Source organism: Thunnus maccoyii, chromosome 6 (genome assembly GCF_910596095.1).
Source record: "Thunnus maccoyii chromosome 6, fThuMac1.1, whole genome shotgun sequence".
In the NCBI taxonomy this organism is placed as follows: Eukaryota; Metazoa; Chordata; class Actinopteri; order Scombriformes; family Scombridae; genus Thunnus; species Thunnus maccoyii.
Window position 1 is genome coordinate 12,716,044 of NC_056538.1, and position 11,229 is coordinate 12,727,272.

The 11,229-nt window shown below is 40.4% G+C and overlaps 1 long non-coding RNA gene across 1 annotated transcript; it reads left to right on the forward strand.

Annotated features, from left to right (window-relative positions):
* Positions 1-5,836: 5,836 nt before the first annotated feature.
* Positions 5,837-10,199, forward strand: LOC121899571. The gene is made up of 3 exons (XR_006096757.1): positions 5,837-6,099; positions 8,430-8,815; positions 9,313-10,199. It is a non-coding gene; the product is annotated as an uncharacterized LOC121899571 (long non-coding RNA).
* The last annotated feature ends 1,030 nt before the right edge of the window (positions 10,200-11,229 follow it).

Sequence of the window (11,229 nt, forward strand, 5' to 3'; positions counted from 1 at the left end):
TGGATGTGTGAGGGATAGATTGTGTGCGAGTGTACCCAGTTGGGGGTATATGTGTGTGTTGTTGGTGGAGATCTGTGCGTCTGTGTGTATATGTTTCTGTGTGAAATACTGATATGTGTGTGGGTGTGTGTGCACTGAAGGATATGCAAAAGGTTTTTCATATTATAACCACTTTCTAACCCCCTACCTCCCAAACCCTGCTGAGAAAAATGGAAATTTAAACCAACCACTTCAGAAAGCTGATTTTTCTACCCAGTCGCCTGTTCTCACTCTCTCTGGCTGTAGCTAACAAGGCAGTTGACAGGGTGATATGAGCACCATTTCCATTCTGGCATTTCCTAATGTTAAACACCAGAGTAATCAACAAGCTGCCTGCCTTCCTGTCTGTGTCCCTCACTCCCTCCTTCCCCTCCACACCGCAGCTCGCTTGCTCTCTCTGTCTCTGCTAGCGTTCATTTAACACATCCATATTGGATTTCCTAATGCCTACAGCCAACCAAGGGGCTTGTGCTGCTCACATCTGGGCCACTTTTGTTACAGACAAGCCCAATTTGTGTTTGTGTGTATCCGTGCACCTGCCTATGCTAGAGGAAAAAGGGGATGTGACTGTGACTGTGTTTTGTGTGTCCAGGCCAGAGTGTGTCTTTGCTGTTGTATTACATGGACAAGTTCAATTTGTGTCAGAGGAATGGAATTGAAATCAAGAGCGCATCACCTTCAGAGCCTATGCATAAACATGGATATTTTTTTTGTAATTTTATATATAGGATTAGACAGAGAGAAGAGGGAAGCAAGGCTTAATTACACATGTTTAAATAGAGGTTGCTAATGTTAAATTATTTTTAAAAATCCACATTTGGCTAAAATATGTGATCCTCTTACATTCCTTAGATAACTATTACGATTACTTGTGAACATTATAAACATCTTTTTCACCTATTTTTTTCTTCAAAAAACAGACATGTAAATGTTGAAATAAATTATGGATACTGTGTATGTTTCCCCTGAGTCCTTAGTGAGAATAACTTTCCACTTTCCAATGATTTATTTGCTGGTATTTATCATGCTACAGTTTGTTTATCCCCACTAATTACTGGGAATCAGGATTCGGGGACATTTGTGATTCCAATGTGTGTTTTTTTTTCTTCCCCGCCTGCCAAACTGTCATCCTGTCTGACGTTTGACGTCTGCGAAAATGAGGCATCAAGAATCTTCATAAATGTGCTAAAAGCAACTGAACTCCTCCATGGAAAATTTTCCCTCTTTTGATGGTTTGTAGATTAGACCGGGAGTATGTTATTAATGAGTGAGATTACACCCAGCCGTCGCTAACCGGATTATGGTTTAATACAGCTCAATTTTTCTGTGCTATCTAGCTCTACTCCTCCTTTTCTCTTCCCTCTGTCTCTTAATTTCCCTCCTCTCTTCTCTCATCTTTGGCCTCCTTCTGTTCACCCCGAGAGTGTGTTCTAGTGTTATGTGCATCTGTTTGTGTTTTTCATATAGATATCAGGTTTCAGAAACGGCATGGGTCAGAGAAACAAGCGAGCCTGAGAACACACACAAATTTCTGCACACACATAAACACCTATGTAAAGTGAACAATGTGTCAACACTGAATTAATGACATATAATAAAAAATATGCTAATGGACCAGCGGGAGGTAGGGAATGATTTCCACCATCAGAAGTTTAAAGAACCCTATTTTGACAACTTAATTACTTCTAGCTGGGATATTACTTTGAGTTTTACTGATTAACCCCATTAAAAGAAAGACAGGAAACCAAAGAAGGCACAAGGGTGTGGAAAGGAAGAGGCGATTGTTTCTAGCAGCTTTTGTAGTTTGTAGACAGGGAGAGGTGCTAGCTTCCACCAATCGGCAGAAATGAAATGAAAAGAACAGACATGAAAGGAGGGTGAAACAAAGACAGAATGACAGTGACTGTGAAAAGAGTTAGAGGAAAAAAGCAACTGACAGACTGGGGATGGAAGCAGTACTTAAATCTGTATCTGTGGCATTCTGCTTTTTTCACTAATTGGGGATGCCCTTTCTTTCTCTTCCCTACCCCTCTCTCATCTCTACTCTTTCCCTCTCGTAGCTCTCTCTCCTCTTTTTTTTTTTAACTGTGTCTACGTCACTTCTCTGCTCTCTTCGCCTCTCCTTTTTCACCTCTCTCTCCACTGCAGTAGGGGGGATTACAGCATTGGCTTAGGGAAACAATAGGCCTAACACGGGGCTTAAGTGGCCAGAACCAAACTAAATCAAACATTTCGCAGACGGGGGTGCCGCGGTAATCCTCCCAGTTTATTCTTGTTTTTCTCTCATCCTTTTTCCCCCTCTCTTCCCTCTTTTTTTCTCCGGCATTTGTTGAGAGCCTTCCCTCTTGTATGACTTTAATCAGGGTTTTGTTTTTAAAGTTGGGTCCACCAGCGGCACTCCTCTCATATTAAGAGTGTTTAATTGGCTTTAACATACTAGTGAGTAGTGTGTTTGGTTGATGAGTTCATGAAGGAGGGTTAGACAAAAGCTCTGTGCAAAATACTCATCCTGATGGCAGTAGTGGAATTAGTCAATGCACATTCTTGATCATTGAGGCCTGAATCTTTGCAGTGATTTAAACATATATTTCTCAGAGAACATGCTAAAAATGAATGGAGTTAAATCAGCCAAAAACAGGATGATTAAAGGAAGGAAGGAGACGAAGAGATATTTGTGGTGGCAGTAATATTCAGGTTGGTTTAAAATGAGTCTGAATAAACGGACATGTGGATACAAATGAGAGAGAATATTAGTCAACAGTGGCTGAACGGGTTTTCCTGCCAGAGTCGTTCTGGGTAACCATGGATTCTACATGGTGCCTGTAACTGCCTGGAAACTGATCTGGTATCATTCAGTCATCATCAGTGTGGAGAGCCAAAATGGCCCCCTCAAACTAAGACAGATGGTTACCAAATTGGACCGTACAGAGATCACCACATGCATTGGAGAGAGAGAGAGAGAGAGAGAGAGACAGAGAGAGACAGAGAGAGACTGAAGATAATCCAAATTTGAAAAAGGAAAAGATGGATGTGTTTGCAAACATTAGATTGCCATTTATATATTGAGTTTTATCGTTTCTAGTTTTTCATTGGAATCAAGAGTGAGGGTGGTTTTGGCATGGGTGCATTTGCAATATTTAAACAAGAAAAAAAAAAGAAAGAGTTTGAGAAAAAAGAGACAAGCCAGGACGAGATAAATGTACGCAAGGGCCAGAAACTGAGAAGATGTTAAGTGCAAGGGTAAAAAACAGAAGAGGTAAAGAAAGATGAGAAATGGGGAGGTCAGTTTGGAAGAGAGAAAGAACAAAGACAATGAGTAGGCAAACACACAGACGGGAGAAGAAAGCCAGGCCTCGAAATCCCTCCAGGCCACTGTGTGAAGGTGTAAATGTGTACCTCATAAATGGATGTGTGAAACAGCTCCCCCTCTCTCCCTATCTCTCCGTCTTTCTGTCTCTCCTATCTGCATACTAAACACTGCTTCCTTCCTTCTCTTCCCATCTTCTTGTCTCCATACTCTATTTTTCTGTTTCCTCCCAGGTAGGGGAATGTCATGTAGAGAGGACGCTATTGCGGCTGCTCTGCATGTGCTACGATAACAAGGTGTCAGGATTCCCTTGGGGTAGATTTGCACTACTGGAGATTTGGCTGCTCATCGGATAACATCATCAGATAAGGAAAATACGGCGGCAGAGGAGAGGAAAGAAAAGGAAGGAAGAGGGCCACACAGGCACACTCATGCTAGAATAGTAAATGACATAAGGAGGCACAGACATGTTTGCACATATGCAGGCAGAGATGGAGATATACACGTAAACACATATGTACACATAAACACTCTGAATTGCTGAAGTTTCCAATAGCACTCTAATAATGTTGAGGCTTTGGAGTGCCACTGGATGCTATAACAACAATCAAGGAGTGTACTGTTTCTTTACAGTGATGTAGATCATGATAGATGATATTCCATCATCTTTTGTTGTCTTCCATCTGAATGAATTTCTCTACACTGAGTGGGGGGCATAAAGAAATCTCACCTGGGAGCATCCCACAAGGCATTCAGACAGCTGTTCATTTGAAAGATAGATTACAGCTTCATTTACAAACTGTAATTAATACACACAGCTTCCCATATGCAGTTGAGAGGGACAGGAATAAAACCATATAACAATAAGACACTCCACATCCTGGCAACTGTGGGAATTTGCCATATATTAATGCGTATATTGTAAAAGTTCATCTTTACTGTCTGTGTCAAAGTAGAGGCCATCTCAGGGAAAATGAAAAACGTAGGTTTAATATAATTAAGGTAGTAGGTGTTTCATTTTCTTTCGGCGACAGGACAGAGATAGACTTTGCCTCAGGCTGTGACAGATTTGCCTAGGAGGAAACACTGTGGATAAAACTTACAAAGAATGCATGAATATATGGAGTTGAGAGAAAGGAATACAGGACAGTGGCGGGGGTGGGGGGGTTTTAACTACACAGGGTAAGTGACTGAAAGTCTTGACAGAAGATGATGGAAAATTTTCAAGAAAAGGCTTTGATGTGCTGTATGCGGCTATTTTGAGTAAACAAATAATTATCATACACAATGGATACAATAATTCAAAGGGAGAAATATATTTTTCTCTTTATCATGAATTATAAACATATTTTTGCTTTTAGTTTGTCTAGTGTCTAGAATTACACAAAGTTCATGCCCATAGTTTGCCTCCCCATGAGTAAAAAACACAATTAGGGGTCAAGACTCTAACTACAGCCAATAAAAAATTTAATTTTGAATAGCTCTTGCATCAACTATGAGACAGAAGCATCGTAGATAGTTTTCCTACTATTTCCTTGGTGATGAAGGGCTGATGATGAGGAGCTTCCCGGAAAGTGCCGATCAAGGCAAAGCAGACTCGGTTATCCTCGGGTCGCCAGATTAACAGCCAGATGAGAATTTTTGCAGCAGGTTCAGTGAATCAGCTTTGGTTCACTGCTTCCCAGGAGGATGAAGCCAGTCTCAGACTAGCTGAGGCCGTGTAGTGGACACACACAGCAGGAAGGTGTCCCAGTCTCAGTGCATTCAGTAGCAGGTTGCAGAGTTGGATGCACAGAACTCTAAACTAATCAGAAGAGTCCTTGAAAAAGTCTTTAAAAGTTTAACTACATGATAAAAATAGGAGAAAAATAATATATATTCAAATGGTAAATGGTGTGGGTTTGACTTGTGGCTTAGGCATCTTTGCAGTCTTTTGCTTCTTAGTTGAGTCTCTTTCTGGAGCTTTCAGCTCTCAGCCATAGAAAAAAAGGACAATGCCCAAATTGCATGGACGGCTATCACAGCTGATAAGGCTGAGAGAAAACAGAAGAAGCAGCAGCGGTCAGCAAGCCAAAAAGGCAGAAGAAGAGCAACAGTTGCCTGATGAAGAGCTGTAAAAGTTTTAATAGTCTAGGAGGCATGTTTTGGAAGAAATAGGATCCTTGGTACTCTTTTGAGGGAGCACATTGATTACTGATTCCTTTGTGTGGAGAGAAAAAGAGAAAATAATTATATTCCTATAGAATAATAATTAATCTGTAATTAAATCTATTAAGAAAACATTATCCTAGCAATCAAACCATAGCTAAATGACACACTTACACTGGTTAAAGATTCTATATGCAGGAATCAGAAATTCTGTCTCATTAGTGACACCTATGGCTGTTAAATAAGCTGTAGTGAACATCCTGGTGCTCGCATGTCTTTTTCCTTGCTTACACTTCTCATAATTACATAAAAGATCTCTAACATTGTGTTTTGTTCGTTCGCTTGCTCAAACACACACACAGAGGCTCCTTCTGCGCTGTGGCCGCTGGCTAGTGAGAGCCAATCCGCACCGCCCAGCTCACACAAATACGTGTTAATCAACCACCCGAACCTGATCCGACCCGCAAACCCCCAACTTTTTTTTTTTTCCCGACCATGTTTACTAAATACCGGTAGGCTCAGTGAGATGTGGCTGGGGATCAACACGCTGCGGTTTTGTTGTGAAATGTGTGACCTTTGGACTACCAACAGGAAAAACAAAAGGGGTAAGTTATGTTCTGCTATCTCTCTGGAGCTTGTTCTCTGCTCCTTTGTTGAGGAAATAATGTTTTAACTGTTTGTGCTTGGGAGTGGGAGACTGTTCATTGTGGGGGTGTTTTGTTGTGAAATGTGTAGTGGTTGATTAGCTTGAGAGCTAATATCTGCAGGGTGTTTATACTTGGATAGCACTGATTTTGTTGTTGTGTCGTTATGCCAGTCATTTGTTGACGTCAGCGGGAGAGAGGCAAGGCACTTGGGAGTGCGCAAAAACATCACTTCCTTCGGATTTTCACGGAAAATTCGGCGCGGGTCCTTCACATAGAAATCAGTCCACAGGCTGTTACAGACAACAGAGAAAGTCGGGGAATGTCCATAATATCCATATTCCATAATATCAAACTAATTAATTTGTTCATGGGAGTTAACATCAAGTTAACTTTGGTTAGACAAGTCAAAATACCTACGTATATATTTTTACACATATAGTAGCATTTTCTCATCAATTTTGACACTTACTGTACATTAAAGAAGAAGGAGAGGAGGAGAGGGAGTGACTCAAAGGAATGTGGCTTCTCCCAAGAGAAGAGATAGTGAGCTAGCAGAAGAGGAGAGGATAGTCCATCCAGGTCAGGCAGTCTGTTTGTATCGTCAAAGAAAAACAAAGTTGTTAATTTCCAAAACTGTCCATTTTCTTCCCGTGGCTGGTGGTGACTAAGGTGGGTTTTTAGTTCTGTCCATGTTTCCTTGACATCCTTATGTCTTTAGTGTCCCTTTTGTGTGTGTGTGTGTGTGTGTGTGTGTGTGTGTTTGCTCCTGCACCAAATTAAACTTTATGTAATTTATATTCCTGGATTTGTTGTCTCACAATAAGTGTGTTAACAAGAACTGGAGATGTACAATTTTGTCTTTTAATTACGATTTCGAATCCACTTTGGCTACTATTACCTAATAAAACATTACTAATTCATCCAGTTATCTTTAGTTACACACTTTGCTTGAAATAACTTAATGCTGGCCCCCAGAATTTTTTTAGCTGTTACTCCTTCAGAACACTTTACCACCCGTGTCTGCACTACATGACAGTGAAAATGTTGCTATTGTCAAGTACACACACAAACATTCTGCACATGCAGGTACACCCACCAAGGACTAGAATCAACAACAGCGGGACTGTAACAACAACCATGTCCCTCAGAAGTCAGCATCATATGATGAGAAGAAAGCAGCCAACTACAAAAGCTGCACACAATACAGCAATGTGCTGGAGGGGAAGGTCAGTGCATCTCCCCCCCCACCCCCCATGCACCCCAACCCCACCCCCTCCAGTGTATAGTACTGATGGGAAAATGTCAACCGTGCCATTCAATCATCTAGCTAGCAATCATTTAGTAATCATTCCTCTTCAACGCCTGGCAGAGGCAGAAGGAAAGGAGGAGGGAGAGCAACAAAGGGAGAGGAAAAGAGAAAGAGAGATAGCATGTGAATAAAGTGGGAAATGGGGAGATAGAGAGGAAAGAAGGAGACAGAAACAGAAGGGGAGTGAGCAACAGCCTGCCATTGGTAACTGAAGCGTGTATGTCTTTGACAGCAAACAATAAGCCCAGATGGTAACTCTTCCTTTGTTAACTTTGATGGATATTTCACACTCAGCGTCAAGGCTGAGAAAATTACTATATCACCTACAATAGATTGTTAGCCATCATTTACCGTATGGTTCCTCCCTGAATGTTTGTTGGGCAACTGCAAGTGTTTCTTTATTGTGCTAAATACTCTCATGCTCATGGTCACACAGGGTTCTTGAGAATCAATCAATAGGATTATGTATGAAGGAGTCAACTGAATAGCCCTGAAATTGCTCCCCATCTAGCATTGATGTACTTCATATGTAGCCTGGGCAATGTGTTTGTATGATGGATGGTATTATTTAAACATGAGTGTAGGAACAATTACCCCTGGTACATTATTTACAGTCAGGAGGAATGAATGATCTGACTGAGAGGATTAGATGCTTTTTTGTATACAGTCAACATGGATTGTTTCACATCTCCGTGACACATGGATATTGCCAGACCATTTTGCACAAATGTAAACAACGTTACAGTATATCTGCATTTTTCAGCAGGGCTTAGATATCTGTCACTTTTGAGTTGCACCGTTTGTGTATTGAGACAGAAAACCCTTTTCAATGAAACTTTGAATTGGGTCAAATTTGATACCTACCACTTCTCAATTCCTGATAGGTAGACGAGGTCAAAGGACTTTTTCTGTTCTCACAGACTTAGAGTTACAACTTGTGTCTATTGTTCTATTTCACACAGACTTTTTCTTGTGACAGGCATCTAAGAAGAGTGAAGCTGCCTGCATTCCCTGTTGTGAGACCAACATGACACAAGACCATGACTTTTGGTCACATGAAGATGCGGGCCATCGCTCTAGCACCCTTCCATGGTGGGGGCAGGAGGGCAAGGCTACCCTTACCGAGCCTGACTGCTCTGACACAGTCCAACAACCCAGCCAACAAAAAAAAACCCCACCAATAACTGCCTTTGAAAAGGGAGAATTTTGGGGGAGGATCCTACAACATATTTATGTCAGAGTCTGGAAAACAGACATGCACACCTCACCTATAGGGGATCCTAGGTACACTACCATCTGGGAGAAAGACAGTCTCACAATAGCCAGCAGACACCATCGCCATCAATCATACTAACAAGCAAGGAGGTGAGGACTGGTGATCGTACTTAGATGATAGCGAAATGAATAAATACATATATAATCATACTTTTCAGGTCCATAGAAATTAAGTAAAAAGGGAAAAAGCTGTTATTTGAGTACCATAACAGCACTATTAACATATTGCTCAGTTTGAATAGAGTTTCTCAAATAGATTTCTTTTTCTTTTACAACTTTTGTCTCCTGCATAATGAAAAAGATTAACTGCTGGCACCGACTGGCCTATCATTCAGTATACTTACTGTAGGCTCATTTAGCTTGAGATACCCATTCTAGCTCATTTAGAGATGATGAGGCATAATAACTCTAGCAAAGAATACATAACTCAGACTGTCTAGGGCAGAAAATATAAATAAATAAAATAGAAATAGCTTGCATCACATTAGGCGGAAACAGTCACAGAACTATATACCCCCAACTGCAATTTAATCATTGTGAGAGTCAGGAGGGAAGATAAAGATTTAATTATAATTGTATTTCCGCAGGCATCCAGTATCGGAAGGTCAGATTGAGATTGGCACCAGTGTTCCGGTTGATCTCCCCCATTCCAATGCGACTCTGTTCCGGAATAAAAGGAAAGAACACACTCAAATATCCCCAGTGTAACGGAGACAGATAAAAGTGTGCATAGAGTTGTGATAACACACTGGGGAGGAAGAAAGACAAAAGCTTGTAGCTGAGGGACATTGCACTCCTGTGATGCAGCCAAGAAGGAGCATTTGCAAACGCTCACAGTTAAAGACTTGTTATTTCTTTCTGTTTCTATAGTTTGACAGTATTTACAGTTTTTGGAAATTAATTCACATATGTGATCTCCCTCCTACCCTGACTTCATAGGACCTTTTAGGGACCTACCCATAGCAGGTTTTAAAGTTGTTCTGGTCCAAATCAGTGGATAAGTTGGTAAATATGTTGCGTTTTCCCCTTAGTTTGCTTTTCACAAAAAAAAAAAAAAAAATCAAGCCAACTGACACATGCATTACTAAAAGGCAGTGTCCACTCTCATAGGTCAGATGTGTCTAAGGCAGAAGAAGAACCTATCAGCCCAATGATCAATCGAAGCAACACACATTGTTGCTAGTCCTCTGAAGAGGACTAGCAACAACTTGATTCTTTCTCTAGCTAGCAACAAGCGATTATTGATTTCATTCATCCACATCCCAGTATGCAAAGCATAAATAGCTGTGTGTGAATGTGTGTACATGTGTGTTTCTACTGTATGCATGCAGAGGTTGCAAAGTAATTGAAAGCGCACACTTGCCTTTCCTCCTTGCCACTCTTCTTTATGTCTTTCCACACACCTATTTCTCTTTCTCTTTCATTATATAAGATATCTTGATGAGGAAAATGCTAAACACATTTTTTGAACACATTAGTGAAGCTAACTGTTTATATACACATATATATATATATATATATATATATATATATATATATATATGTGTGTGTGTGTGTGTGTGTGTGTGTGTGTGTGTGTGTGTGTGTCAGGGACCAAGCAGTAAGATTCAAGAACACCAGATGAATAAAGCAAAAAATATATATATATATATAAACAACTTAATTTCAACTTAACTAATTATTTTTTCCAAAATACAAAAATAGGAAAACTAGAGGAAAGTAGTGTCAAAAACTAGGGCCCTTTAACTCAAATTAGGGTCAACTAAACAAACAGCAAACTGAACTGAACTGAACATAACAGGCTTGATAAATAACACATAAGGAGGGTTTATATACACACAGGCTAGCCTACACAGACATACAAGGGGGGCAGGAATAAACAATTATCTCTATATCACAATTTAACCTTAATCTCAACAAAGATTTAAATCATGAAACTATTTACAACCAAACTAACTATCAAAAGCGAGAAAAATAAAGCTTAAAGTCCAAAAGTAATTAAAGTTAACTGGATCCCAAAAGGCAGACTGCCCTCTGGTATGCCCAGTTGGCCTCTTCCCTTCTTGCCTGCCACAGTATAAGAGGCCATCTTTACCAGCTCTAACTCTTTTGGCCAGAGGGAGGACTCGCCGGATACATGAAAAAAAAGACAGAGGTAAAGCATGATTTAACACAAGCAAAAAATATTAAAGACAGAATGTTAACCAAAATGTTTGCACTCAAAACATGCAGTATGAAAACAAAAGACTATGTGCGCTGTCATTATTTGAAATGTTTGTATGTTAAGTGTTAAAAAGAAAACGACTGACACTTAGTGCTAACCACAGTGCGTGTGTGTGTGTATGTGTGTGTGTGTGTGCGCATTTTATAGCACTTCAATGTCTACCCCAAGGTGGTGCTGTGCCTTTACGAATCAATGTCCAGATTCTCCCAAAAATATGCTTCAGTGTAAGAAGACTCCAAATGTGCACTCTCACACTCATATTTACAGACATGGGTTGATG